Source organism: Rhincodon typus, chromosome 3 (genome assembly GCF_021869965.1).
Source record: "Rhincodon typus isolate 14 chromosome 3, sRhiTyp1.1, whole genome shotgun sequence".
Classification (NCBI taxonomy): Eukaryota; Metazoa; Chordata; class Chondrichthyes; order Orectolobiformes; family Rhincodontidae; genus Rhincodon; species Rhincodon typus.
The window spans coordinates 50,823,340-50,847,250 of record NC_063334.1 but is presented as its reverse complement, the minus strand read 5'-3'; the positions used below and the strand labels follow the sequence as shown (position 1 = coordinate 50,847,250).

Sequence of the window (23,911 nt, the reverse complement as noted above, 5' to 3'; positions counted from 1 at the left end):
GATGTTCCAGGGAAAATAGCCCCTCTGCCTATTCAACCTCTCCATATAGCTCAAATCCTTCGACCCTTGTAAATCTTTTCTGAACACTTTTGTTTCATAACGTCCTTCCTATAGCAGGGAGACCAGAATTGAACTCTGTATTCCAAAAGTGGCCTAACCAGTGTCCTGTACAGCTGCAACATGACCTCCCAACTCCTATACTCACCTGCATTTACCAATAAAGGCAAGCATATCAACGCCATCTTCACTATCCTGTCTACCTGGGACTCCACGTTCGAGGAACCATGAACCTGTGCTGCAAGGTCTCCTGGTTCAGTAACACTCCCCAGGACCTTACCATTAAGTGTACAAACCCTGCCCTGATTTGCCTTGACAAAGTGCAGCACCTCATATTTATCTAAATTAAATTCCATCTGCCACTTCTTGGCCCATTGGCCCATCTGTTCAAGATCCCACTGTACTTTGAGGTACATCTCCAATTTTAGTGTCATCTGCAAACTTACTAACCATCCTCCTATGTTCACATCCAAATAATTTAGCTAAATGACAAAAAGCAGTGGACCCAGCACTGATCCTTTTGGCACAGTGCTGTTCACATGCCTCCAGTCTGAAAAGCAACCCTCCGCCACCACCACCACCACCACCCTCTGGCTTCTACTTCAAGCCAGTTCTGTATCCAAATGGCTAGTTCTCCCTGTATTCCATGTGATCTAACCTTGCTAACCAGTTTACTACAAGGAACTTTGTCAGATGTCTTACTGAAATCCATATGGATCATGTCTACTACTTTGCCCTCATCAATCCCCTTATCACTTCTTCAAAAAACTCAGTCAAGTAAGTGAGACACAATTTCCCATGCACAAAGCTATGTTGACTATCCTTAATCAGTCCTTGCCTTTCCAAATACATTTAAATCCTGTCCCTCCGGATTCCCTGCAACAACTTGCCCACCACTGATGTCAGACTCACTGGCCTATAGTTCCCAGGCTTTTCCTTACCACCTTTCTTAAACATGGCACCACGTTAGCCAACCTCCAGTCTTCCAGCACCTCACCTGTGGCTATCGATATACAAATGTCTCAGCAAGGAGCCCAGCAGTCACTTACTTAGCTTCCCACAGAGTTCTAGGGTACATCTGGTCATGTCCCAGGGATTTATCCACCTTTATGCGTTTTAAGATGTACAGCACCACCTCTGTCGCTATCTATCCTCTCACATTTTGTATTTTCCTTATCCTTTTCCACAGTAAGCACTCATGCAAAATACTCACTTACTGTCTTCCCCCGTCTCTTGCAGTTCCACACATAGGCGGCCTTGCTGATCTTTAAGGGGCCCTGTTGTCGTCTTAGTTACTCTTTTGTACTTAATATATTTGTAGAATCCTTTTGGATTCTCCTTAATCCTGTTTGCCAAAGCTATCTTGTGTCCCTTTTTTGCCCTCCTGATTTCCCTCTTAAGCATACTTCTACTGCCTTTACACTCGTCTCGGGTTCACTCGATCTCTGCTGTCTATACTAGACATATGCTTCCTTAATATTCTTGACCAAAACCTCAATTTCAGTACTTATCCAGCATTCCCTGCACATTTGTCTAAGGAAACTAAATAATGTTGTCTGTAGTTGCAGGCAGGAGTTCCAAAGATTGCATGTTTGACTGGTGCCATGGACAAAGGCATTTATAGATTGAGATGAAACCAGAAGTGGGAGAGGGCAGATGTAAAAACATTGTAGAACATCATTCCTACTTTTACCTAAGAGAGGTTTAGGACTTGAGTTTCCGAATTGAAACAGGGAACCTTAAAGTAGTAATCTCTGGGCTGACATCTCAAGTGTGAATGAATTGACAAAGGAATAAATAGGAAAGTTCAATTCAGGAAAAAAAAAGTGGGAGGTTGGGGATTTTCATTTCACAGTCCACTGGCCCCAGTACTGTGGAAAGGGGAAATTGTTCTATTATGTCGGACTGCAGTTAATCTGGCTCAGACTGTACTCTTGCTGATATACAACTTTTAGAAAAAGGCATACTGAAAAGGAAGTGTTTCCCTGATAGAGGAATAGATAAATAGAGTGGAGGAAAAGGGCTTTGTGCAGAAAATCCAGAAATAGAAGTAGTTTGGGTTAAACCAAGAAACAGGGGCAGAAAATGTTGGGAGCTGTTTATAATCTCCCTAATAACTGGAATGGTAAATTAGAGACCTAAAACAAGATTTATACCGGGAGTCAGGAGGCATAGTTGAAGTTGCATGAATACTTTGCTGCTGTCTCACCAAGCAAGAACATGCTACCCAGACTATTCAGTATATTGGAAAGGTTTAAAATTGATGGAGTTATTGAATAGACTTGCTGAGAATGTGGAGGTGGCAGGGTGCTTGTAGAGGAGTGAGGATTTGCAAATAACACCCTTTATTCAAAAAAAGTGTGTAGATACAGTCCAGTCAGTTTAACTTTGACGATCTTTATTTGTCTACACATTACAATACAGATCAAATGATCACATGGAAAAATGTTAAGTAAAATAAAGTCAGCTTACAATTATTAAGGAAAAATCATGTAAATTGCTGGAGTTTTTTGGAATGGGAGGGCTGTCGACGTGTTGTAGATTGACTTGCTAAAGGTTTTTGGTAGCGTTTAAACAGTCTGTTGAGCAAAGTTGTGGCTCACAGAATAAAAACAACAGTTGTAACATTGATCCAAAATTAACCTAGTGACAGGAGGAAGCCATGGTTAAAGGATATGTTTCTGGCTGGAGGAAGGTCTGCAGTGGAATTGACTAGGGTTCCGTGTGGGACACTTGCTTTTTCTGAAGGTAAAAGACCCGACCTTGGTATACAGGGATTAATTTCAGTAATTGGAAACACAGTAAAATATGAAGAGCGTAGTGCAAGACTTCAAAGAACATAGACAAATTGGTGCAGTGGGCAGACATTTTGATGGTTAATGAAGTTCAGTGCAGACAAATGTGACGATATTCATTTTGCTATAAGACCATGGTTATAAAATGTAGCAAAACGTAAAATGAAGGGCACAACTCTAATGGATTTACAGCAGCAGAGGCATTGGAATGTACATGTGAATAGGTTAAGTTGTGGGACAGGTTGAGAAACGGTTAAAGCATACCCGTATTCATAAAGCCTAGAATACTATATAAAGTACAAGAGTAAGGGGGTTATGTTGAATTTGAACTAGTTTAGCATCAGCTGGAGTATTGCATCTAGTACAAAGCACCGCACTTTAGGAAGGAGGCAAAAGCATTTGGGAGAATACTGAAAACATTCGTGAGAATGTTCTGAGATGAGGGACTTCAGTTATGCGTATAGGTTAGAGAAGTTTGGACTTTGGAGAGGAGATTTGATAGTGTGCAAAGTGAGAAACTGTGTCCATTTGCAAAAGGATCAAGAACAAGAGGGGACAGGTTTTAAAGTATTGGTAAAACAAACAAAAGTGACTTGAGGAAAAAACTACTTCACCCACTGAGTGCAGCGCACGGCTAAAATGTGGTGGAGCCAGTTTTAGCTGAAGCATTTAAAAGGATTATTATTGTACTATTATGTGAACTGTAAGAAAGTGCAGGAATACAGGAAGGAGGCTAGGGAATGGCACTCTGAATTTCTCGTTTAGAGAGCCAGTGCAAAAGTGGTCAAACAGCTTCCTCCTGTACTATAATGATTCTGTGATTTAATAAGTGTGCAAAAGCACTGCTGCTAAAAGAATTGTACCAAAACTGCACAGGAGTGGTCATTTGCTGTACATCTTACTACCCCACATCTAAAATTATTGAGCATCTACCCAAGATGATATTGCAGCTTAAAGATAGTCAATGTCATCAAGCTAGGTGATGAACAAGAAAATTCTTGTTCGAGAAGTTTGCCTTTATTCTTTTATAATGAGGCAGAACCTGCTGTGAAGTTGATTGCAAACATGGATCATCTGGATTGTTTTAAGTTGGTGATGCTTTAGAATGGTATTTGTGGCATCTCCTGAACTTTACGAAGGGATTCTTTCTTGGAATATGATACCCTGTTTTGTGGGAGAAGATAAATTTGTGGGAACTGGTAGTCTTTTGTAGTTTATTAATCTCCGTTCCTAATGTTGTTTTTAATTTTGAGGGAGGCAAATATAACCATTCAGGAGAGTGCAGATTTACTGAGTAACAGAGAGCTGAAAAATTTCTTCGTTAGAACCCTAGTTGAGCCTGTCAGCTTATTCTGCAGGTCATTTCTATTATTGGCTTTCTGGGCTACACTGGAATTTTTAAGTAATAACATGAGAAATATGACCAAGAGATGACCACATAGCTCCTGGAACCTGCACTGACATTCAGTGCCATTTATGGTTAATTTTCAGCCTTAACTCCACTTTCCCCTGCTTCCCATATTCCTTGACTGTTTTGACATTGACAACCTGCCTGTCTTCTTGAGTAATTCAAGAATGAGACATTCTCAGTGCTGTGGAGCAGACAGTTTTAAAGATTCATCGAGAGAAAATATTTCTCTAGATCTCTGTCCTAAATGATTTATGCCCTTATTCTGCAGCTGTGCCTATAATCTAGATTCGTTAGCCAAGGAAAACCAACATCTGAATTGTAATCTGTCAAGTACCTCCAGAATCTTGCGTTTTTCATTGGATTCACCTTGTATTGTTTTAAACTGCAGAGAACTCTTCACAAGAACCAGTCAATAATCTTATCCATATAGTACCTTTTAGAAAAGAGATCAACACTGCACATAGTGCTCCAGTTGTGGTTTTGCAAAAACCCTTTACAATTGTAACAAGACTTCCTTATCTTATACCTCCGATCCCCTTGTGATAAAGGCAAATATGCCGTTTGCCTTCCTAATTGAACTGCATGTTTTCTGTGTTTGTTTTAAGAATGCATGGCTTTCTGAACATCCACATTTACAAGCTTACAGGGTTCACATCTTTTTAAAACAAAATTCTACATTTTGATTCTCACTACAAGAATGAGTAATCTCTCACCCCTCCACATTATACATCCTTTGCTATGTTCACTTAGTCTGCTTATACCTCTTTATAGCTGTTGGTATCCTCTTCTCAGTTTACATTCCCACCTAACTGGTTATAATCCAAATTGTTCACGTAAGTTATAATTAGCTGAGGCTCCAGGACTGGTCTTTGTGGCATTGATGAGTTACAAGTCTAGCAATTGTGAAAAACTCCGTGCATCCTCATTCTGTGCTTCCCTATCCTATCCATTCCTCTATCTTTTTCTAATATAATACCTCCAACCCCAGTTGCTCTTTTCATATTAGCCTTTTTTTTTGTGGCACTTGTATGCCTCTTGGAAATCCAAGTATATTACACCTATTGGCTTCCCATTATATATCCTACTACTTAAACTCCTTGCAAACACATTTTCTCTTTTGTAGAACCGAGCTGACTTTGCATATGTGCTTAGGAAATAACAGTTTGATCAGATGTTCTTTTAACAGATTCCAGCGTTGTCCATACTTCTGGTTTTATGTTAGCTAGCCTGTAGACCTTTGACTGCGCTCCTTATCTTGAACGGCGGTTATGTTTATTAACTTCCAATCCCTGAGATGGTTCTAGATCTTGGGGAGATTTAGAAAATCAAAACCAGTGTATTCACCATCTCTCAGTCGTAGAGCACCACAGCACAGTAAAAGTCCCTTTGGTCTTTGGAACCTGCACCAGCCAAAAACAACCACCTAAATATTCCAATTTACATTTTCTAGCACTTGATCTTGTATAGCTTGGCATCACAAGTGCACACCTAAATGCTACTTTAAACGTTATTGCGATTTCTGCCTCTACAATCCTTACATGGAATGAAACTTTCACCCACACATCTCCTCTAAACACTTTGCCCATTACTTTTAATCTGTAGCCTCTGGTCATTGATCCCTCCACCAAGGAGAAAAGTTCCTCCCTGTTTATCTTGTCCAGCCTCCCCGAGTTTTACAGATCTCAATCATGCACCTGCCTCACTCTCCTCTGCTCTAAGGAAAACTACATCAGTCTGTCCAGTCTCTCTTAATAACTAAGACTGCCCAGCCCAGGCAACATCCTGGTAAATCTCCACTTTCTGATATAGTTACTGACCGCTCCATGTCTTTGATCAGATTGTCTTCAAGCTGTATCGAAGGTAGGCATCAGACGAAATGGAAAATGTGACCAATTTCATGCTACAATGGATGTAGGTTCCAACAGAAAGAGAAAGCAGAAACCATTTCTTGACTTTGTAGTTAAGAAAAACTGGGGGAAAAACTCCAAGCCAACAAAACGTTACTAGTTTGTAGTACAAACCATTTTGCCTAGAAAATGTGTGAAGATTCAATTGCTGTCAGTATTTCACAATATTTGGCCTTGTTAAATGACATGTAAGATTTGAGCATAAATCAGATTTCTTAGATTACTTGGAATGATAAAGAAGGCTTACAGAACATAAGTGAAGAGGGCACTTATTGCATATCTTCATCCTTTTTAATTATTGCAATTATGCTGGTGTTCCTTGAGATTTTCTCTTGCTGCTGCTAACTAAGCTGAAATAAAAAGAAATTACTTTATTAACAGCTTTCAGGCTTCAGGTCTGTCAGTGTCGAATAATGTGCTCTGAAAACATTTTGTTCAACAAAATATTTGATGTGTGACAGCTGGGACAATGTACATATTTTAAAACTATCAACCTTCTAAATAAAGCAATCTATGACATTTTTAAACAAAATAGTCATTTTTCCCAATTCCCTCATGATAATGGATCCTTTTAAAAACAAAATCCACAATCCATCTTCTCATCTTTTAGGCCCTACAGAATGTATCAGGCATAGTTGAAATCTAAGATTTATTGTTTACAAACTGTTTGCAAACTCCATTTCAAAGCATAAGACCATAAGACATAGGAGCAGAAATTAGGCCATTTGGCCCATCGAGTCTGCTCTGCCATTCAATCATGGTTGATAAGTTCCTCTATCCCATTCTCCCGCTTTCTCCCCGTAACCCTTGATCCCCTTGATAATCAAGAACCCATCTATCTCAGTCTTAAATATACTCAATGACCTGGCCTCCACAGCCTTCTGTGGCAGTGAATTCCATAGATTCACCACTCTCTCTGGCTGAAGAAGTTTCTCCTTATCTCTGTTCTAATAGGTCTTCCCTTTACTCTAACGCTGTGCCCTCGGGTCCTGGTCTGTCCTACCAATGGAAGCATCTTCCCACCATCCACTCTGTCCAGGCCATTTAGTATTCTGTAAGTTCAATTAGATCCCCCTCATCCTTCTAAATTCCAACAAGTGTAGTACCAGAGTCCTCAAACGTTCCTCGTATGTTAAGCTTTCCATTCCTGGGACCATTCTTCTGAACCTCCTCTGAACCTGCTCCAGGGCTAGTATATTCTTCCTGAGATATGGGGCCCAAAACTGCACACAATACTCCAAATGTAGCCTGACCAGGGCCTTATAAAGCCTCAGTCGTACATCCCTACCTTTATATTCAAGTCCTCTCAAAATAAATGCCAACATTGCATTTGTCTTCCCTACTACTGACTCAACCTGCAAGTTTACCTTGAGAGAATCCTGGACTAGAACTGCCAAGTCTCTTTGCACTTCAGACTTCTGAATTTTCTCCCCATTTAGAAAATAGTCCATGCTTCTATTCTTCTTACCAAAGTGCATGACCTCACACTTTCCCACGTTGTACTCCATCTGCCACTTCTTTGCCCACTCTCCTAACCTGTCCAAATCCTTCTGCAGCATCCCCGCCTCAATACTACCTGTCCCTCCACCTATCTTTGTATCATCTGCAAACTTAGCCAGAATGTCCACAGTTCCTTCATCTAGATCACTAATGTATAAAGTGAAAAATTGTGGTCTCAACACTGACCCTTGCGGAACACCACATGTCACAGGCTGCCATCCTGAGAAAGACCCTTTTATCCCCATTCTCTGCTTTCTACCAGGCAGCCAATCTTCTATCCATGCTAGCACCTTGCCTCTAACACCATGTGCCCTTGTCTTACTCAGCAGTCTCCTGTGCGGCACCTTGTCAAAAGCCTTCTTGAAGTCCAGGTAGATAACATCCATTGGCTCTCCTTGGTCTACCCTGCTCGTTACTCGCTCAAAGAATTCTAGCAGGTTTGTCAGGCGTGACCTCTCCTTGATGAAACCATGCTGACTTTGCCCTATTTTACCATACACTTCCAAATATTCAGAAATCTCATCCTTTACAATGGACTCAAATTTTACCCACGACCGAGTTTCGGCTAATCGGCCTGTAACTTTCTGTCTTTTGCCTTACTCCCTTTTTAAACGGGGTGTCGCATTAGCGATTTTCCAGTTTTCTGGGCTCCTCCCTGACTCTAGCGATTCCTGAAAGATCACCACTAATGCTTCCTCTTGCTCTTCAGCTATCTCCTTTAGAACTCTGGAGTGTAGTCCATCTGGTCCAGGTGATTTATCCACCTTCAGGCCAATCAGTTTTACTAGCACCTTTTCCTTGGTGATGGCCACCATACTATGCTCTGCCCCCGACTCTCTTGACATAGGCAATTTAAAAGAATCAAATCTTTCTACAGTTTGGAAATTGTTACAATTAAAAAATGTCAGCTGGGACTCCTTGGGGAAGAAAATGTAAATTGTATAATAGTTTAATTAATGAAAGTTTGATGTTAATGTATGTTAAAGAAATGTTCAGTTTATTTCCTTAAGTTTGGCACACTCTTTAAAACGAAATAATGTCATGAATATTCCCTGTTGCTCTACTGGGACATTCTCTGGTTGCTTTGCATTGTCAAACTAGATGTTTTGTATCAGTCTCTTTAAACTTCTGAGTTACGTAAGTGCTTCTTGGTTCAATAATGCTGTCCATTCATTTAAATGAATGAGAAAGCAGTAATTTGTAACCCTTTAAGCTGAATCTGTTTTGTGTGAAAAATGCCCAAAGGAGACGACCTTGATGTTGATTATCTGCTGATTGCTTATGATTGTTGCACACTCTCTGCAAGCAAACTCTGTTTGGCATTGTCCTGAAGGAAATCAGTAGCTGGTTGGAAATTAGACAAAGTTCTTTTAATCTACTATAAGTGGTAGAGTTTGAACTGAAATAATTATAATGCATCTAGGCTCTTTAGCACACTCCTGCTTCCCCAGGCCATTTATTAAACCTTATCCTGTAAGTACATTACACAAATACCCAACTTCAAATATAACATTGAAAAATAGAAACTAGGAGCAGGAATAGGCCAATGTGATCATTGATGATCCTCTATGTCAAAGCCATATGCTCATGTTCTCTCAATGCCCTTAAAATGTAAAAAAATACTTTTGTGAATATATTAAATGCCTTGGCCTCTGCTACCTTTTGAGGTATAGCTTTCCACAGCTTTGTGATTCTAAGTGAAGAAATATTTTCCCATCTTGATCCTAAATGGTCTACCATATTATCATGAGACTGTGTCCTCTGGTTCTACACTCCCCTCCCAGAGAAAATACCCACCGTGCTTCTTGATTTGTCCAGTCCTTTTAAAATTTTGTTTCAATCAGATCCTCTCATCCTTCTAAACTCTTATCGAACACAGACCTATTCAAATCAATTTCTCCTTATATGACAGTCCTGTCATTCCTGGTATTAGCCTAGTGAACCTCTGCTGCACCCTCTCCATTTGTTGCATTTTGTTCCCTCATCCAGGTTATTGTATAAATCATGAATATCTGAGGTTCAAGCTCTGATCCTTGCAAATATCCCACTAGTCATTGCCGCTTGGAAAAAGATCCTTTTATTCTCACTCTGCTTCCTGACTGTCAATCAATTTTTGATCCATGCCAATATACTAACCTATCCCAGACACAACACAGTATGGAGATGGAGGATCACAGCAGGCCAGGCAGCATCAGAGAAGCAGGTAAGTTGACGTTTTGGGTCGGGAAGGGTCCCAACCCGAAACATCAACTTTCCTGCTCCTCTGCTGCCTGGCCTGCTATGGTCCTCCAGCTCCATACTGTGTTGTCTCTGACTCCAGCATCTGTAATTCTTGCTGTCTCTATTAATGTATCACATGTGCTTTAACTTTCCTCACTAACTTTTTACGAAGGCTGGTAGGCAAGTGGTTAGCACTGCTGCCTCACCGCTCCAAAGACCTGGATTCAATTCTAACTTGGGGTGTCTTTCTGTGTGGAGTTTGCATATTCTCTCAATGCCTGCCTGGGTTTCTGCTGCGTGCTCCGGTATCCTTCCACAGTTAAAAGATGTGCAGGTTGTATGCATTGGCCGTGCTAAGTTGCCTCATAGTGTCCAGGGATGTGCAAACTACATGGATTAATCCTGGTAAATGTAGGGTTATGGCACTAGAGTTGGGCGACTCGATCTGGATTGGACGCTGTTCAGATGGTTGGTGCAGACACGATGGGCCAAATGGCCTTTATCTGCAGTAGGAATTCTACAATCTCATCAAAGCCTTCTAAAAATCCAAGCAGTTCACATCTCCTAGTTCTCCCTTATTTATTCTACTGGTTACATCCTCAAAACAAACTTCAGTAGGTTGTCAATATGATTTGACTTATAAACCCATACTGGCTTTGTCCAATCTCATTCATGATAAAGGACTGAATCTTGTATTTTGGCAAAGCATCGGTTCCATTGAGTTTCATGGTATGTTTTGCTTAATGACGCCAAGTGAGTTTTCTCGTGCTGTCTTACCAAACTCGCCTCATTAACTACCTATTTTACCCTATCTACAATGTTTTCTTCATAACACTTGTCAAAGTACATTAAAAGCATTTTGACTTTTAAATTCCAGAGAGTGCAAAGAATTCAACTTTTTGCCATATTGCAGGTTTCATGTTAGGCACCTCAATACACCTGTCACAGTCTTGGTATTTACAGTACACATTCCATATCGTTGCAAACTACCTGACAGCAATTCGTCTCAAATTGAAAAGCACAAAGTGCAATAGAAATAAATTAATCATGAATCTATGTTCCACTCTGAGGTGCGTCAGTACGATTTCAGTACGCTTGATGTTCACAATGCACATTTCCTGTTTGGTTTTTAATTTCTTTGAAATGTTGAATGTTAAATTACGGCTTCCCTTTACATTAGGTATTCTCAAACATAGCCCCAGTAGGGTGCAAGAAGAAAAGCTTTGACAAAATGTCAGTTTTCAGCAATGTTCAATAAATGGCTGTTTTATATCACTTCTTAACTGTGTACTGGACCCTTTTGGAGAGTTCTTTTCATCTTCCTCATGCTCCCATATCCAGGATTTCAGCTATGATATTTTGTAAAAGCAGTTGACTAACACCTTTCTTAGTACAAACATTATGATTGATACTCCATTCACGGTTACAACCAGTAACCATTGATGCTCCATCCACAGTTCTGTCAGTGTACCATTCATACACGATCAGCAGCTATACTGTGCATTATAATTAACAAAATTAGCATGCTACAGCTTTGATAAGCTAAAGATCATGATCGTAAAGAACAAGGAGGTATGCAGACCGAATAATAATTTACTTGTATTCTTAGTGTTAGATTATACACTTTTGTGGACATGGACTGAATCTCTTCTTGCTTACATTCATTCTTCCTGAATTGTTCCAATGTCCCACCTTTTTTTCATCAACCTGTTCAGAGATGTTATTGCACACCCTGGAGAAAGTGGAACTTGAACGCAGAGGCAGGGACAATATCTCTGTTGTAATTGTTAAACCTGGATGCAGTGGTGGTGATGAATAAGGACATGAGTTTAGGCTAATGCTGGACAGTTTGCTTCTGGAAATTAGTCTAGCTGTGAACAACCTGCTACAGGAAAATGAAGCCAAAACTATAGCATCAGCATCTTGAAATAGTTGTTAGCAATGAGATTCGCCTTGCTTCAGTAAAGAGCCTATAATATAGCTGTATTTTGTTTCTGTCCTTCTGGTTACTTTACCTCCCAACCCCTGTCCAGTTTTTAGAGTCACCTGTCTGATCTTCTCATCTTGCATCAACTCTCAATCTGTGCTCCCAAACCTGCAAAAACTACATCTGATTTCTTCCTTCTATTCTTCACCGCCATCTATTCATCTTACTCCTTCTAATTCCATTTCTTTTTGTCTGCCCTGAGAATAAATCATGTCACTTAGAAGTAGAGTTTCAAATTGTCTAATGATTCTGTATTTGCTCATCAACACTCGCATGTCTATGTTGGATTAGCTCCAGTAAAAGCTTTATCTTTAGTGTTGTCCTTACTTCCACTCCTTTATATTTAATACTTATGTCTTTGTCATTAGAGTTGGTCTATCCATCAGTAGCTAGATTGGGCTAGACCATGTGAAGCACAATTGTATTTTTTATCCTCCGGCAAAACCACACACTGCTCTGGGAATCCTAGAGAGCAGAGATCCTGTCCCATGCTGCTTCTGCAAGTTTCAGCTTCTTTTATCCACTAACAGTCTCCTTTTTAAATTTCATTTCTTTCCCCTCACCAACTCCACACCAAATAGTATGACGGACTGTGCATGACTTTGTCACGAGGGCCAAGCTGATATATTCAGCTGTTTTTCTGTTTCCTGTCCACCCCTCTCATTTGGCAAGCTACGACTCCAACTGACCTCCAGCCCCAAAACCGCATGTTTCACTTCTTCAGAAGTCTCAAGCTTCTATTCTTGTCCTTCTCTCCCTTTGTTTACACATTGATCCTGAGTGACATAATTGCTTGGGTACCACTTGTAAACTGATGCCACCCAGCTCTGCCCTGGCATGACCATCTCCCTTAACCCTTCAGTACCACTTGTCAGACTGCATTTGTGACACAGATTCCTCTGCAAATCATCCATTTTTTTTCTCCACTCCTCTCCCATAGAAGAAAATCTTAACTACATCTGCCCTGTCTCTTTGAGTACGCAGTATTTTCTGATTTTTCAATTAGATCACCTCTCATGCTTTAAAACTAGAAAATAACTCCAATCCCACAATCTCTCATTAGACTTCTGGAATCCCACAAAAGGCTTGGTCAACCTTCTTTGCCTCCATGGTAAAACATCACCTTTTAGGGTAAAGGAACCACAACTGCACACAGTACTCCAGCTGTGGTTCCTTCTTCGTGTCTTTGAAATACTCAAAATTAGAGGTGAAAAGAACTTCTGGCTGGTGTCCCACATACATTTATTCTTTGATAGGATGTGGACATCCCTCTTGAGGCCAAAATTTTCCCAGCCCTAATGGTGCTTGTACTGAGTAGATTGCTAGGTCATTTCAGTGGTCAGTTAAGAGTCTGACATGCTGTGGATTTGAAATTGCATGTAGGCCAGATCACGTAAGGACGTCACTTTCCTTCCTTAAAGGGAATTGGTGAAGCAAATAGATTTTTATGACAATAAATAAGTTGTTTTTTTTTTGTGGTCACTATTACTGAGACCAGCTCTCAATTCCAGTTTTTTAATAGATAAAACTCTGGGACCATGTCAGGTGTACTCTAGAACTCTGTGGGAAGCTAAGGAAGAGATTGCTGGGCTTTTTGCTGAGATAGTTGTATCATCAATAGCCACAGATGATGTGCCAGAAGACTGGAGATTGGCTAATATGGTGCCACTATTTAAGAAAGATGATAAGGAAAAGCCAGGGAACTATAGACCGGAGAGCCTGACGTCGGTGGTGGGCAAGTTGTTGGAGGCAATCCTGAGGGGCGGGATTTACATGTATTTGAAAAAGCGAGGACTGATTAAGGATAGTCAGCATGGCTTTGTGCATGGGAAATCATGTCTCACTAACTTGACTGAGTTTTTTGAAATAATGAAGAGGATTGTTGAGGGCAGAGCATTGTACATGATCTATATGGACTTCAGTAAGGCGTTTGATCAGGTTCCTCAGGTGGACTGTCGGTTGGCAAGGTTAGATCATTTGAAATAGAGAGAACTAGCCATTTCTAGCTAGGAGGTAGAGGGCAGAGGGTAGTGGTGGTGGCTGGATGCTTTTCAGACTGGAGGCCTGTGACCAGCGGTGCGCCACAATAACTGGTGCTGGGTCCACTGCTTTTTGTCATTTATATAAATGACTTGGATGTGAATGTAGGAGGTATGGTTAGTAAGTTTGTAGATGACACCAAAACTGGAGGTGTAGTGGACAGCGAAGAAGGTTACTTCAGAGTACAATGGGATCTTGATCAGATGTGCCAGTGGGCTGAGGAGTGGCAGATGGAATTTAATTTAGATAAATGTGCGGTGCTGCATTTTGGAAAGACAAATCAGGGCAGGACTTGTACACTTAATGGTAAGGTCCTAGAGTGTGTTGCTGAACAAAGAGACCTTGCAGTGCAGGTTCATAGTTCCTTGAAAGTGGAGTCTCAGGTAGACAGGATAGTAAAGAAGGCGTTTGGTATGCTTGCGCTTATTGGTCAGTGCAATGCGTAAAGGAGTTGGGAGGTCATGTTGTGGCAGTACAGCACATAGATTAGGCCACTTTTGGAATACTGTATGCAATTCTTATCTCCATGCTATAGGAAGGATGTTTTGAAACTTGAAAGTGTTCAGAAAAGATTTGCAAGGATCTTGCCAGGGTTAGAGGGTTTGAGCTATAGGAAGAGGTTGAATAGTCTGGGGCTATTTTCCCTGGAACATTGGAGGCTGAGGGGTGACCGTAGAGAGGTTTATAAAATCATGGGGGGCATGGATAGGGTGAATAGGCAAGGTCTTTTCCCTGGGATGGTTTCCTAGAACTAGAGGGCCTAGGTTAAAGGTGAGAGGGGAAAGATTTAAAAGGGACCGAAGGAGTAATGTTTTCACGCAGAGGGTGGTGTGTATATGAAATAAGCTACCAGAGGAAGTGGTGGATGCTGGTACAATTGCAACATTTTAAAAGGCATCTGGACGGTGTATGAATAGGAGGGATTTAGCGGGATATGGATCAAATGCTGGCAAACGGGACTAGATTAATTTAGGATATCTGTTTGGCATAGACTAGTTGGACCAAAGGGTCTGTCTCCGTGCTATACATTTCTGTGACTGTATGACTCTATAATTCTGGGTGTTATTTTCACCAGTTATGGTAGGATTTGACTTTGGCCATGAATCATTATTCCAGTGATGTCATCTCTTTCAAATATGGCAAATACATAAGTGATCACACATGCTTATTAGAAAATGAGTTTAAGTCGTCCTCTGGCTTTAATTTTGTGACATTTCGTATGACAAAATTGAACAGTGCAAAGCCAAGAGAGTTGTACAGGGCTCCCTTCTGCATGTACCTTGTAGAGAGGGATCATGAGGTACAGAAAGTGAATCAGTTTTCATGGATGATTCAGATATTTAAGAGAAGTTATTGTTTAAATCCCAGCATGTGGATATTACTGGCAAGGTCAGATTTTTTTTTTTGCCCACTTCTGATTGTTCTTGGGAAGTCGTGAGTCTCCTTCTTGAATTATTGTTCAAGTGTGTTGTTTATACAGATGTAAAATTTACTTAGCTATTGAGAATGTGAGGAAGTTCTCCCATTGTAGAAAATACTTTACAAACAGAAAAGCAAAATGAATGCGTACTGTGTCATAATGAAGCATATTGAATTGCAAAATGGAGAAGATATTTGATAAATTCAGCAACTGAAATAGATATTGGGTTGCGGTTAATGGTACAGATATACAAACGGAAGTTGACATGGATCGGTATTATAGACATTTACGTTTGGAATGATTGCTGTGTACAATATCGTGGCAGACACTGAACATGGCTATCTGGATAATCTGCTTTCACCGTATCATAGAATGGTTACAGTACAGACGAAAGCCATGCAGCTGGGCAGTGACTTTCCCAAATAGGCTTTTAAAAATAGTGAAAAAAATTGTCTTTATACTCAATCTTATTCACCTAGGTCATGTTTTCATGTCCTGTGTTCAAATCCCCCATGGCAGATGGAAGAGTTTGAAAAAAATCTGAAATTTACAGTCTAATGATAATCATGAAACTGTTGTTCAATGTTGGAAAAACCCATCTGGTTCACTAATGTCCTTTTTTAGGGAAGGAAATCTGTATTCCATATCCAGTCTGGTCTACATGTGATTCCAGGGTGGTGGATTTTTAACTGCTTCTGGGCAGTAGGGGATGGGCAATAAATGCTGGCCTCGCTAGCTCCGCCCACATCCTGTGAATGAATTTTTAAAAAAAATCTGTTGAACTTGATTTAACCAAAAAACATTTTGTGACTGAGGTCTTTCTTTCCTGCGAAGAATGAAAAACAGGAGAGGTCCTTCGCAGGCATTTCTGAAGAAGGGTCCAGACCCGAAACGTCTGCTTTCCTGCTCCTGTGATGCTGCTTGGCCTGCTGTGTTCATCCAGCTCAACAGCTTGTTATCTAACATTCTGTGACTTGTGTGTTTTATTAGCTGAGACCTTTTACTTTTCAAACACTACACGGAATTTAACTCCATCTTGTCTGGATAACTTCTAAGTTAAAATGCCATTCTAAGAGCCTTTCTAGATAGCTTGCAGGACATTTTCTTCAAAAAATCTCAAAACCCCTGTAAAGCAAATTACTTTCCTACAAGTGAGAAAATAGTCAAAACTAGGTAAAAAGCAAACAGACTTGAAAGAAAAAAATCAGCAAAATAAGTTTTAACATTGTCTTTACTTCTACACGTAATAATGGGGCAACAACAATTGCTGGAATAAATAATATAATTAAATTTAAAATCTGAAGTCTTTATAGCGTGAATCAGTTAAAAACTAGAACTTCAAATTTATTTTCAAAAGTCAAATGTTCTTCTGAAATATGCCACCTACAAATTTTACGTCATAAGTGAGTACAGAAGTAATGTGGTTTGGTAGATTAAATTAAACCTAAATCAAGGTAAAATCAAATGTGAAATGATACATTTTTGCAAGGAAATGGCAGCTATATTTCAATACAAGTTCAGTTTTTTAATTTAAGCAATTTCTAGTGTTGGAATCACAAAACACTGTCTGTTGATAGAATTTTGGAATAGGGTGACACTAAATAATCCTGAGTGTGCTAACATCTACACTAACAATTAATTTAAGATTTTAGGTCAAGCATATACTGTGACTCATTTTGTGCCACTTAAGTTATGTTCTCTGACATCAGTACAAAAAAATACCCAGAAGCTTAGGACGTTTGCTCCTCCAATTGACCAAGATTTTGCCATCGAGTAGACTTGCCAACTGACCTTATCTCCTGCAGCTTAAATTATTGCAAACATTTGCATTTTTCTGATGGGTGCATGACACACAGTTTCTCCCTTTTTCAGCAATACTCAAATGATGTAAAGTGACTCAATGAGCCAACCAAAGAAACTTTTCTTAAACTTATACTGAGCAGTAAATGAAAACCATTTCTCAATGCAAGTTTTTGGCAATAAATTTAACCATACAAGTGTCATCTAAAAGAAAAACGTTAAATATTGTCATAGAAGACTAATATTCCATTGTTCAGATCCTGGAAGACGACATTAATGTTTGAAGAGAAGTTTGAACTCCCAGTTATTTTTTGAAAGTATAAGTCACAAGATTCCAGGATTTTAACAAAAATGGATTTTACTACAAGAGAATCAAGTAAAACAAACACTACAAAATAAATGTTTTTTGGTTATTGCGTACGCTGTGTAATTGGATTTTATTAACCTCCCCTTCTTCACTATGACTATCCTCACTTCTGTCCTTTAGGGAAGGAAAGACTGCTGTTCTTACCTGGTCTGGCCTACATGTGACTCCAGATCTAGTGATGTGGTTGACTCTGAAATGGCCAAGCAAGCCACTTTGTTGTATCAAAGTGCTACAAATTCTGATAAAAGGAATCGGGCGGCCAACTTGGCATTGACCAAGGCACTGGAAGCGACAATAGCACATATGAACCTACAAAATCCTCTTTACTGAGACCCTGAGACCCACAGACCCACCTGAGATGGTGGCACAGTTGTATACTTGGAATTGCCTGGGGAAGTCCTCAACATTGACACCGGATCCCGTGATGTCTTGAGGCATCAGGTCCAACCTCGGTAAGGAAACCATCTGCTAATTATCGCTCCACCTCCCTCCCCACCCTCAAAAAAAAACTTTTGAGATGTCAACCTGATGAACGCAGACAAAACAGGAATATAGAAAAATAATAAAGAACTGCAGATGCTGGAAATTGGAAATAAAAACAGAAATTGCTGAAAAAACTCAGCAGATGTGGCAGTATCTGTGAAGAGAAAGCAGAGTTAATGATGCAGCCAGACCTCATGAGTTTTTCCGGCAATTTCTGTGTTTGACATGACTGTAGACTGTGAACCGTGTGCACTACACAAACAAAGCTGCAATTGGTCTCTGATATTTCTGGGTTGAAACACCTGTAACCTGATCTTAAAATGGCTTCTCCTATCCCTTTCTCCATGGCATCCAGAAATACCTTAGCCCTGTGTCCAAGAAGACTACAAGAGCCTTTCATCTTAGAATCAAAGAAACAGGTTTTAGCACAGGTATTTACAATCTTGATGTTGATAACAGCTCTTTGGTTTTCAGGAGATTTAAAGTCTTTTGGTTGTGGACGTGGCAAAAGCTGTGATTGTCCTTGAATTCAAAAACTGGTCACCAACTCAATTGGAGTTTTCCATGTGATTATTACTATTTACTACCAAGCTTTTACAGTCAGGTAGACTCCAACACAGATCACATCATCCATCTCATTTATCCTAAAGGTACAGCCCCACACTATAACCAACTTATGAATCAAATGATAAACTGTTAAAAACATTTCTGTTATGAAATCATAAGTTCAATACAACTGTTGTCAGATTGAAATAAGAACATAATCTCAGAGCATTAAGAATAGGCTAATCAGCCCTTTGAGTCTGCTCTGCCATTCAATGTGGTCGTGGCTCATCTTCTATTTGCAACATCAGAAATCTATCGATCTCAGTCTTGAGCATACTCAACAATTGAAACTTCATAGTCCTCTAGAGCATAAGGTTGTTTAAGATCTCTTAAGTCATGACCTGCTGAACTCATTCAAGAGTTGTTAAGTCTATTTCTGCATGCACCTGGATAATTGAGTTGTAAACTGTGAGGAGGCTACTTGAGTTGATTTTGAACTAGTAATTCCACAATTAAATATTTCTAAAGCAAAAATAATTTAGGATGGTATGGAATATTGCAACTGTATATCCCTCTATTATATACTAGATCTTTTTGTTACATTACTGCCATTTTCATGTTAAGGCAGTAACCGGTTTTGATTAGTTTGCCTTGTGTTGCAGTGAGTCCCACTGCACTCTTACTAATAAAATTTGTGCATGGTAGGATGTGCTTAGAAAAATAGCTTGAAGATTCAAAGCTGGAAGTAAAATGGGAACACGTATCTCCACTTGAACAGGTATGAGAAATCAGTTGTTTTGTCCAATTAAACGCTCCCAAAGGTGCAGAGTAATATTACACAGTGCATAATGAGCACAGTGTTTTAAATTAAACTGTGTTTTGTACATCAGTCAGATCTTGCAAAATTTTAGTGTTTTATAGTCCTCATTTGAAATAGTCATCAAAGTGCAATTCCAAGGTGCAGAAAATTCATGTTTGGGTAAGTAGACAAAGTCAGCATAATAGTATTTATTTCCTTCAGAAAGTGACAGGGAGTAATGTCAGAAATATTCTCTCTAATCTTACTTGCTTTCATTTCATCAGCAAACTACTTAATCTGCGCACCTGTGTTTCAGTCAAAAACATTGACACATTGCCGAGCAGTGAGGGTTCCCAAACTGAGATCTGCAGAAGCCTCTGAAAGCAGCCTTTCAGTTTCAAAAAACATTTCCAACATAACCCACTGCCGCTAAGGTAATTTTAGATCCAACTCACCACTTTCATTAGATCCATGACCTTGTAACTTTTTGATTAGTCTGTTATGTTGCATACAGCTGATTAATTGGCTGTTATTAGCGTAGCTGTGATTTCTTTTCAGCAATTCACTGCACATTACGTTCTTAGCTTGAAATGCACGTTCTGTATTGCCATGATCTATGGAGTATGATTCGCACACTACGAAAGAACACAAAATCTTAGCATAAGGAAAGCATATAATCCAAGCCTAACCAGCTTTGGACCATCGTACTGTATACTTTGAATATTGTTAGTATTTGTAATCTTTATGCACACAATAATTGGCCCAGATATTCTGATGGCCAGAGAGTCATTGGAACAGCACAGAATAGAGTTGAGTGAGGACCACATGGAGTTCCCATTGCAGCAGTCTGTGTGGAAATTGCCTAGGATATTGGAACTTCAGATGAGAAATTTTCTTGTGTCTGGAACCTTCTGAAAAAGCCCCTTAAAGTTGGAAACTTGAGGGTTCTGGCTATGTGCAGCTCATAGTACAATGGCTGCTGCAAGGGGACATGGTTTCTAAAAAGAGATTCTTCATTGCTGGATTCAAGGATTCCTCAATAGGTTTATAACAGGAGATCCCTTTCTAGGTCTCTCCAGTTTGACTGGAATATCTGGGCCATTGCTTCAAAATGTACATCCCTGCATTGCTGCTATGCAAATCCATGACTGACAACAAACGTCAAAAGTCATCCACTTAATCTTCCAACTTCTCGTCTGCAACTCCCCACTCCCAAGCTCTTTGGATTTATAATGATGGATATATTAAGTGCTGTTAGACACAAAAATAGCACGCTAGTGCTAGATGCTTCAGTTTAACAGTGCATTTGATGTAGTATGCCATGACAAGCAAAATGTATCTAGTTCCTGCTGTTGCTCCAACCCTGAATCCGTGGGCGTTTTTACAGATAATCAGATATGCAGAGAACATGAAACTGGGCATTTTTACAATCTGCAGAAGATATCAAATGTTCCCTGATGGCTGTCTAGATATATGAAGGCTCATTTCTTTTGAAATATAAACTGAGAAAATAGAAATTTGGACACTGTTAGAACCCTTGCTGATTTTTCATTTTTATATATATTTTGGTTTGGGGCTATGAGCTGGGAATTGTGAGCTGAAGATGACCTTTGAACTTTGGGAAACAGCTTGTGGTTAAAGGAAAAGAACAGACCAAGCAAGCTTTTGTTTGTTTGTGAAGCCAAGCCTGGAGGTTAACTGCAGGCTGATTCTTGATCAGAAGTGTTCCTATAGACAGCAACCCTGGGAAGAGAATTGTGTTTAAACAGATTGTAAGAGTTGGCTGTTAATGAGATCTGTTACCTGGGAATTGATCCCATAAATCTGGGAGAGACCATGTATTCAAGCAGTAGATGGATGTTGAATGGTAATTGAGGCCCCTGAACAAGACAATCCATCAAGGAGGGACCAGGTTTGGAGTTATTTTGAACTGTGTTTTCTGGAGTAGAAGAATTTTGGCTGCTGATGAGACAGCATGAAGATTTTGATGAAGGTTTTCAAAACTCCCTGCCTAATCTCCCTTGCCAGCTTTTGAACGTCCAGAGATTGAAAGTATTACAGTCTTTATCTGAGTGAACTGAAAAGGTGTCTCTGATCAGTATCTCCAGGAATGCAACCAAGGAAGTTCACATCTATGCCTCTGAATCAATGCATCAAGAAAACCATTTAAATGATCTGGCCAGTCTTGTTATTTTTGTTTATGTATTCCTTAACTTTGTTTGTATGTCTGTCTTTTGTATGAATGGGGGCTATAAACAAATGTTTCAGATTTAAACATTGTGCAGTACAGCACAGTACTGCACAATGTTGTGCCGACCTATTATCCTACTAAGGTCAAACTACCCTGCATACCCTACATTTTACTATCCTCCACATGCCTATCCAAGAGTTGCGTAAGAGTATCTGACTCCACTACCACTGCCGGCAGCACATGCCACATGCCCACCACTCTCTATGTGAAGAACCTACCTCTGACATCTCCCCATACCTTCCTCCAATCGCCTTAAAATTATGCCCTCTCGTAATAGTCATTTCCACCCTGGGAAAAAGTCTCCGACTATCTACTCTATCTATGCCTCTCAAACCACAGATGTAATTAGATGTAATTTTCTTCTCTGCTGAAGTTTTATGTCTATTTAATATAGAAAGTCTGTTGTTTAAGATGCAAAACTGGTGTCTGGAATTAATTATTCACAAAGTCTGTGATTGGTTATCCAAAGACTGGTTAAGAACCATTGGAGTAACTATTGAAAGTCTCTGAAGGTTTTAATTTTATTGTATTGTAAATAGTGGCAGAAAGGCTGATCTGTTTTGGCTGTTTGTTGGTGTCATAAGAACGCAGCAGCTGGATTGAGACTTCTGAGATGAGTTGACACTAAGTACGTTCTTAGCTTGAAAAACTGCCTAGCAACAGCGGTTTGATTTTTAAGTGGCTACTTGTCATAGACTGAAGGGGTAGTTGAACTCGGACCTTCAGAAAGAATTCAAATGAAAATTGTGGATTTGCAGACGGCGGTGGAGTAGGACGCTTCAGATGGAGCTCATCTGCTCCATCCTTTTTTCATTTTCTTTTTTACCCCTCTTTTTCATTTATTTTTATTTCTTCTTTCTTATTTCTTCTTCTGGCCATGAACTCCCAGCCTCCAGACTCAGCACAGACCTGGCGTGATGGTGTCTCAGCCTGGCATGACAATGGCTCAGTGGTCTCATCGTGGACTTCAGGTCTCAAGTTGATTTCTTGAAGAGCGGTCCCACCATGGCTAAGCACTTACGCAAGTCTGTAATGTTTGAACTTCAGCTTTTTTAAATTTCTACTTAAAACTAAAAAAGTCTATAATGTGTAACTTTTAACTTTATTTTGCATGTTACACTATACTATAATTATTGCACTGTTTGACTTTTAACTTTGTTCTGTCTTTCTACCTCGTCCTTAAGATTCTGCACCTAGGTAGTTGTATTTAAGACGGCGCCTTGTGTGGCGACATTATACACTTTTCACTGTAGTCCTGTACTTTTATACTTGAGTACATGTGATAATAAAATCAAAATCAAATCAAACGAAGATGGGTCTGTCTCTTTCTCCCCCTCAGAGTGAGAAATGAACAATACTCAAAGACTCTGAAAAGAAGAACTTCAAACTTGAGCAGAGTTAAGTTCACCTGAATGGCTACCAAATCAAGGATCTTCTCTCTGGATCAGAAGTTGAGAACAATGTGATATCATACCAGAAACCAAAGAATCTGTAAGAAAGTCCCCTCAATCCACCCTCGTGGTTTTGACTCTTGATCCACAAAATTTGTTCCTTTATACCTATGCTTTCCACACACATTCCCCCCCCCCCCCCCCCCCCCCCCCACCCCCGCCATGATATTTCTGCAGAGTTGTCTCTCCTATTTGTGAATGAAAATGTGCATAGTGGGTATAAAGGAGATATATTGTAGGTTTGCATAGTAATAGTAAATCAGTTTTGTCATTTGTTAATGGATAAGCTTCTTTTGGTATGAGTTTATTCTGTTCTAGATAGCAAAGTCACACAAATTAACCATCTTGTTGATTGATTTGGTCGTTTGTACATTTGTGGCTGCTTGAGGAGTAATGGAGCTCAGTTACCAGCGCATCCTTCCCATTAGAGCTGTGACATTCAGTTTTCATTTCATCAGCAAACTACTTAATCTGTGCACCTGTGTTTCAGTCAAAAACATTGACACATTGCCGAGCAGTGAGGGTTCCCAAACCGAGATCTGCAGAAGCCTCTGAAAGCAGCTTTTCAGTTTCAAAAAACATTTCCAACATAACCCACTGCCGCTAAGGTAATTTTAGATCCAACTCACCACTTCCATTTAGATCCATGACCTTGTAACTTTTTGATTAGTCTGTTATGTTGCATGCAGCTGATTAATTGGCTGTTATTAGCGTAGCTGTGATTTCTTTTCAGCAGTTCACTGCACATTTCATTAAATTCAATATGAACTAGGTACTGAATTTACTGTGTGGCCTGATATGGGTCATGAGTTTTTTAAACACTACTTGTGCTGAGCTGGACAAGAAGAAAATATATAGGCATACTGAAGATGGCTGT

General features: G+C 39.8%; 1 protein-coding gene across 7 annotated transcripts in view; it reads left to right on the top strand.

The window, feature by feature from the left end:
- LOC109934012 (spindlin-W) overlaps nucleotides 1-23,911 on the top strand; it is a 71,397-nt gene that overhangs the window by 27,298 nt on the left and 20,188 nt on the right. Inside the window, exon 1 of one of the 7 annotated variants that reach the window (XM_048595244.1) lies at nucleotides 17,688-17,956. The exons of the other annotated variants lie outside the window; for them this stretch is intronic. The gene's annotated coding sequence lies outside the window, so the exon portion shown is untranslated. Of the gene's footprint in view, nucleotides 1-17,687; nucleotides 17,957-23,911 lie in introns of those variants that run through there. 7 annotated transcript variants of the gene reach the window in all.